The sequence below is a fragment of the Hemibagrus wyckioides genome, linkage group LG18 (genome assembly GCF_019097595.1).
Source record: "Hemibagrus wyckioides isolate EC202008001 linkage group LG18, SWU_Hwy_1.0, whole genome shotgun sequence".
In the NCBI taxonomy this organism is placed as follows: domain Eukaryota; kingdom Metazoa; phylum Chordata; class Actinopteri; order Siluriformes; family Bagridae; genus Hemibagrus; species Hemibagrus wyckioides.
The window spans coordinates 10,221,747-10,228,144 of record NC_080727.1 but is presented as its reverse complement, the minus strand read 5'-3'; the positions used below and the strand labels follow the sequence as shown (position 1 = coordinate 10,228,144).

Sequence of the window (6,398 nt, the reverse complement as noted above, 5' to 3'; positions counted from 1 at the left end):
CCATTTTCTTTTAAGAATATGGACCACTTTTTTTCCAGCAATTGCATTTAAACTACATTGTATAGACATTTTGATTGAAAATGAGGAAGTGGGATGGGAGCTGCCACTGAATATTCAATATTTTACCAAAGCAAAGCTCTTGCCAGGTGGTAGTGAACAGAGGATTAAATTTAAGAAGTAAGAATGTTTGCTTTTCAAAAATACTGATGGCATCTTTTGTAGCAGTGGGCTAACATTGTCCATTAGAATATATGATAAATGGTGTAGAAAAAGTATAAGCAAGATTCATTCACACCTTATCTATCACTGAAAAGTTTCTGTTTGAAAGAGTGAGAGAGGTAAAAAAAAATTGTGTTAATGGGAATGCTTCCTATATAGGGCAGTGGCAGATCTAGTGGTTAAGGCTCTGGGTTTGTTTCTTGGAAGGTCAGGGTTCAACCCCTGCACTGCCAAGCTGGCACTCCTGGGCAATTGAGCAAGTCCCTTAACCCTCTCTGCTCCAGGGAAGCTACGTCATAGCTGCCCCTGCACTCTGCCCCATCTTCCTCAGCTAGGATATGTGAAGAAAAGATTTCTGCTATAATGTATGTGTGGCAATAATAATATTTTGTCCAATTTACCTTTGTAGCTATATCATTTAGAGAAAGGTTTTAGTGGGTCTTTAACAAAAAGACAAAATGTCATCTGCATAAAGTATCTACCCATGAACTACATCTTCTGCTCCTCCAATATACTGTATACTTAAATATGGAAGTAGCTAGAGTCTCAAGTGCTAAAAAAAGTGAGTCATTTTCATTTGAATCACCCTCTTCTAACAATTTAAGAAAGGATTCATGAACGTATTTGCTAAATTCTCAAATTTCAGTAGCAGAAAAATAAGTACCATTACTCTACTCTTTGGCGTCAAAATAAATATCCACAGTGGAGGAACTATCAGACATAATGTTAATGAACCACTTTGTACTAATCTAGTACATTTGCTCATTATTTCATCAGACCTACCTGTTTGTTTGACAGAGGGGTGCATGTTTTCTCTCAGAAAGCCTTATCTTGGTTTGAAGAGCTGATGGCTGTTTTAAATATAGTACCTGCTCTTAAAATCCACTGTGAGAGTTTCCTCCTCTACCAAGGTTGAATATATGCAAGCAGTGCATTTTCAGGTGGCTACATTGTATAGTGTAGCCCACATTCAATCATCCCCTTGCCATTCCCAACTGCTGGTTATTGTGGTGGCCTTGTGAGTTGTGGGATGAACTATTAAACCTCACAAATGCATGGCACATTGGCATATGCGATGTCCAGAACTCTGATGGAGGTGGCACAGCAGTGCAGTGGCTGGAGCTAATACCTTACAGCTCCAGGATACCCTTTTCAATCAAAAGCCTGGGTTACTATTTGTTGTTTCATGTCTATATGAACAATTGTGTGTGTGTGTGTGCTTGTGCTTAGGGTTCCTGGGATAGGAACATCTAAAACCCTGAGTAGGATAAATCAGTGTTAAAAAAAATTATATTAATAATTTAATGAGCTGTACACATGGCATGCTTCTCCCTCCAGGCATACTGCAACAGTATTAACATATTATACTGTTATACACCTAAGGATTATAGAGTTACTAGTTAAATAATCAGTGCAAAGAAACAGATAATGGAAGCAAATTGGACTGGATTGTAAGAGTGGGAAAAAATGTTTTTAAAAAAATTATTTGTATTTGTCTCAGGGTTAATCAAATAGCTACAAGACAGATTTGTAGCTGTACTAATTTGTCCATAAAGAATATACAAGTAAAATGTAGATAGATAGATATACAGATAGATAGATAGATAGATAGATAGATAGATAGATAGATAGATAGATAGATAGATAGATAGATAGATAGGCAGGCAGACAGACAGACAGACATAAAGATAGATAGATAGAGAGATAGATAGAGAACTGATTTAATAACAGCAGTCATTAAATGTCCAATAAAATAAGAACAGTTGAAAGGTCATTGTTGTACAGTAATGTCGTAAGAATAGATAAAGTCATAATGTATGATGAAAATGAGTTTATTTACGTGTGTTAAATGTACTTATCATGGTGATCAAGGAAAGGTGAGTTAGTAATTCATGTTTTTTGATGCTTTGCTGCCATCTAGTGGCAGAGAGGCAACAATGCACTTAATGAACAGCACTGTGGAGTCATTCAGGTTCCTGTGCACCATCATCTCTAAGGACCTGTAGTGGAACACTCACATTGACTCCATTGTCAAAAAGGCCCAACAAAGATTGTACTTCCTTCTGCAGCTGAGGGAGTTCACCCTGTCACAGGAGCTGCTAACACAGTTCTACTCAGCCATCATTGAGTCTGTTCTGTGCACTTCAGTAACTGTCTGGTTTGGCTCAGCTACAATTGTGCAATACAAATATGTGCAATAACATTATATTTATTTGTTACCACCCTACATCTCATCTTATTCTATTCTATTCTATTCTGTACGTATAATTTATTTTATTTTTCTATTTAAATATGTGCGTTTCTATTTCTTATACTATTTTTTTTTATTGTCAGTGTATTGTTGTTGTCTCTTAGCATTGGAGCTTGTGACACTAAAACAAATTCCTTGTACACTTGGCAATAAAGCTAAAAAATAAAAAACAAACATGAAAAACTTGGTTAGAGATGCCACGAAGTAGGTGGCAGTGCCTTAACCGTATATGTGTTGAAGGCCACTAGGACCTCTTCCATCCTTGTCAAGGGGAGTGCTAACCTTCTCTCCTTTCATACAACACAACCTCCACGCTTGCCTTTCATTGTATATAAAGGTTGAAATGGGAATCCATGTCTGACTGACGGTAACTTCTTCCAACATTAAATTAAAGACGTTATTTGTTTTAAGCTCTACAAACAAAACAAGCTTATTTAACAAATAAATTAACAGAACAAACAGAAACACAAGTGTCATAAATAGAAGTTAATTTTATTTTTTCCATCTCGCAAATAAACTATTCTTGCGCCGCAATGCATTACTTATTTGCATAGAAAGTCTTTACAACCAATCCCATCGAGGAAACGTATGACGCTCCTGAATGTTTTTCCGGAAGTAAAGCGTTGAACACACCCCTTGCGCTCCTCCTCCTCCTCCTCCAAGTCTGCAGTGACGTTGTTGACCTGCAGCTCTATGGTGATCGAAAGGATTAGTACGGTGACCGAGAAGTGCAAAACAAAACAACAAATCAGACAAACAAAACAACAAATCAGACAAACAAAACAACAAATCCGAAAACACAAGGACAATTCAGACAAACAGGAAAAGGTAGGTATAGTTTGCGAATGGAATTCTTACCGCTGATTGGACGAGTCATCTGTCACTCAAGATATACAAGCCGTAGGAAATTGCGTTAAGACTGAATATAATGATGAATTCGTTCGAAGAAAAAAAAAGCCCGTGATCACCGTGTGAATGATAAAGTTGCAATATTAATGAAATGCTAACACGTAAATTAACACGTAAAACAGTGTTAATGTAAGAGTTGAATGAAAGAGATTCTTATGGTTTGTTAATAATATTTTGTATTTATGAATGGACATATTTATTAAGGAAGATTGTAAGGGACTTTTATTTTGCTGAAATATGTTGAGCAGTGAGTCTTTTTTTGTGTGGAGGGGTCACTGTGTAATTAGGGAGAGAAGAGAAAATAAAGTGAGAGAAAAGGCTAAGAAGGAAGAGGTCGGCATGGTGTCCGTGTTTTATTATTGTTTTTAAGCCCCCTAAACACCCACAACACCTCAACTATTACATTAACATAATCAATGCAATTAAATTAGCTGGAAATAGTACTAGGTAAAGATGATGTCTGAAAAATACCAGAAATGTAAATTTCTTTGCTCTTATTTTGTTTGATTGCTCAGCGATCTCTCTCTCTCTCTCTCTCTCTCTCTCTCTCTCTCTCTCTCACACACACACACACACACACACACAATTTTTCTTTTTTTGTCCAGTCTTTTTTTTTGTTTGCATTAATTTCTTGCCAAGATCTTGTATTGATGATAGAAGAGTTAAAGTGTGGTGGCTTAGTGTTTAAGGTGTTGGACCACTGATTGGAAGGTTGTGAGCTCAATTCCCAGGTCCACCAAGCTACCACTGCTGGGCTCTTGAGCAAGGCACTTACCCCTCAGTTGTATAAAATGAGATTAAAAATGTAAGTCCCTCTTGATAAGGGTGTCTGCTAAATGACAAATGTAAATGTCAAGCATAAAGTCTTCTCCAGCCAATCCCAAAGATTCTGAATTAAAGTCTGGACTCTGTGGTATGAAAATGATGTCTCATACTCTCTTTCACATTGTCATCTTGAAATATGTGTGTGCCATTGGGGAAGAACAAATCCATTGATACAAAAACCTGGATTCTGCTAGTCAGCTTTTCTCAGTTCTCAAGCCCAGGTCATAATTTTAGTAGTTTTCAAGCATTCGATGTAGAAAGGAACACAATTAAGGGCATCATCACAAAGTGCAGGAAATGGAATACCACAGTAATATTACCAAAAATGGGAAAAGACCAAAACCTAATCAGGGAGGCTGCAAAGAGCTGCAGGAATATCTGGCAAATGTTGCTCATTGGCTGCAAGTGACAATCTCTTGTATTCCTCACCTTTCTGGATTACAGGGGTTTTACAAAAACATCCAAGACTCTTGAAAATTTTGCCAAAACATAGACATAATCGTTCCAAAACGTGATAAATGTCTCATGGTCTCACGACAACAAGCTAAAACTTTTGGCCATAATTCTAAAAGAAGTGAGCAATGATGGTGGCAATTTCATTCTGTGAGGCATTCTTCTTCACCTTCGTCTTCTTCTTTTTCTTCTTCCTCTGTTGGGACTGGGGAATCACCAGTCAATTCCAAATACTAATCTATTTTTTGCTCAAAACCTACAGGCCTCTGAAAGCTGAAGATGAAACAAACAAACAAACAAAAAAAAACACCTTCCAGCTTTCACTTTTCAATATCAACAAATGAATTCAGAAAAATACCAACATTTTGGAATGACCAGATCAAAATCCTATTTAAATCCTGTAGAGGGCTGTGCACAGATTTATCTTGGTTTCTTGCATCCCAAAAAATGTTTATATCCACTATAGATGCCCAAAACAATCTCCATTATAGACACAAAGTATGTTAAAAAAAAAAAAAAACAGCATGCAACCTATAACAAAACTGGTGACAAACTGCCATGCCTCTCAGGTCACAATATCTGCCATTTCTCTCCTTTATATTCCACTTATTTCAAAATGATATTGCACTCAGAAATATGTACAGAAAATGATTTTGTCCCTATTGTATTTGTTGTGTTTCTTACTTGCAGCTGGTGGAAGAACATAGCACAAATAAAACAAACCCCCCAAAATTTTAACTGTTAAGCCTGACCACAATTAATGTCTTTTTGACTCCTCCCCTGACTGGACATGCAATTGAAATACACCTATTCTCAAAACAAACACAGGTGTTTTGATCAAGCAGTAATAAAGCTTTGTAGTATCTCAATTATGCTTAAAAGCATAAAAGGAAAATCCAACATGAAGGCTTTATGCACATTGAGACTTTGCATAACATTTTAAACTGTGCAATTGTTCACACAAGTCAGTATCAAAAAACTGTCATCTGGCTGTCCATTGTTGTATAAACTGCACATTTTATTTCTGATGATATGATTAAGAGTGTGGAAGAAATAAATGAAAAAATAATTTTCAATGTTTGTCTTTTTTTGTTTAATTTGCCAGCTTTTAACAGAAGTGCACAGATCAAAGATTCACGCAGGGAAAGTACAAATCGGGCAGCACCAATGCTACCTTATCTACGGCTCGGTGCTGAACAAAATCTGTAAATCTGTTCCTGACAGATGCTCTACAAATCATACTGACAAAAGATGAGGAAGATGTATTTTAGTTTTTGGACACTAAGGGCTCTCTGTACTCTCTATTTTACTTTTTAAAGATAAAGACACTTTTTTTAGGTTGTTCACCTTTCTCTTTCCCTGTATAATGATACAAGCACTTTTTTTTTTACTTGATTAACATTAAATGTAAATGGAAAAACAACAGTATATCAGAGAGACAGGTTATTATGCTGATTTTACTGACTGAGGCTTTAATGTCTTATATTTTCAAACTTTAAACACTTTTTAAAATGAACTGGATCAAGCATTTTTATAAATAAAATGGTCCAACTTTTCTGTTCCTAATATAATTCTATATTATAAAAGATATTATAATATAACATTATTATTAAAAATATACATTTATTTAAAATTATTTCATTTAATATCCAAGTCCTAGAGTTGTGGAAAATTACATTAAAACACAATTTTACCTTTACAAATATTTCTTTGGAATAACTAGAAACTAGCTATAGAGGAA

At 35.7% G+C, this 6,398-nt stretch overlaps 1 non-coding gene across 1 annotated transcript; it reads right to left on the bottom strand.

The window, feature by feature from the left end:
* Positions 1-2,646: 2,646 nt before the first annotated feature.
* Positions 2,647-2,774, bottom strand: LOC131369673 (U6atac minor spliceosomal RNA). Its single transcript, XR_009207321.1, has one exon. It is a non-coding gene; the product is annotated as a U6atac minor spliceosomal RNA (small nuclear RNA).
* Between the last annotated feature and the right edge of the window lie 3,624 nt (positions 2,775-6,398).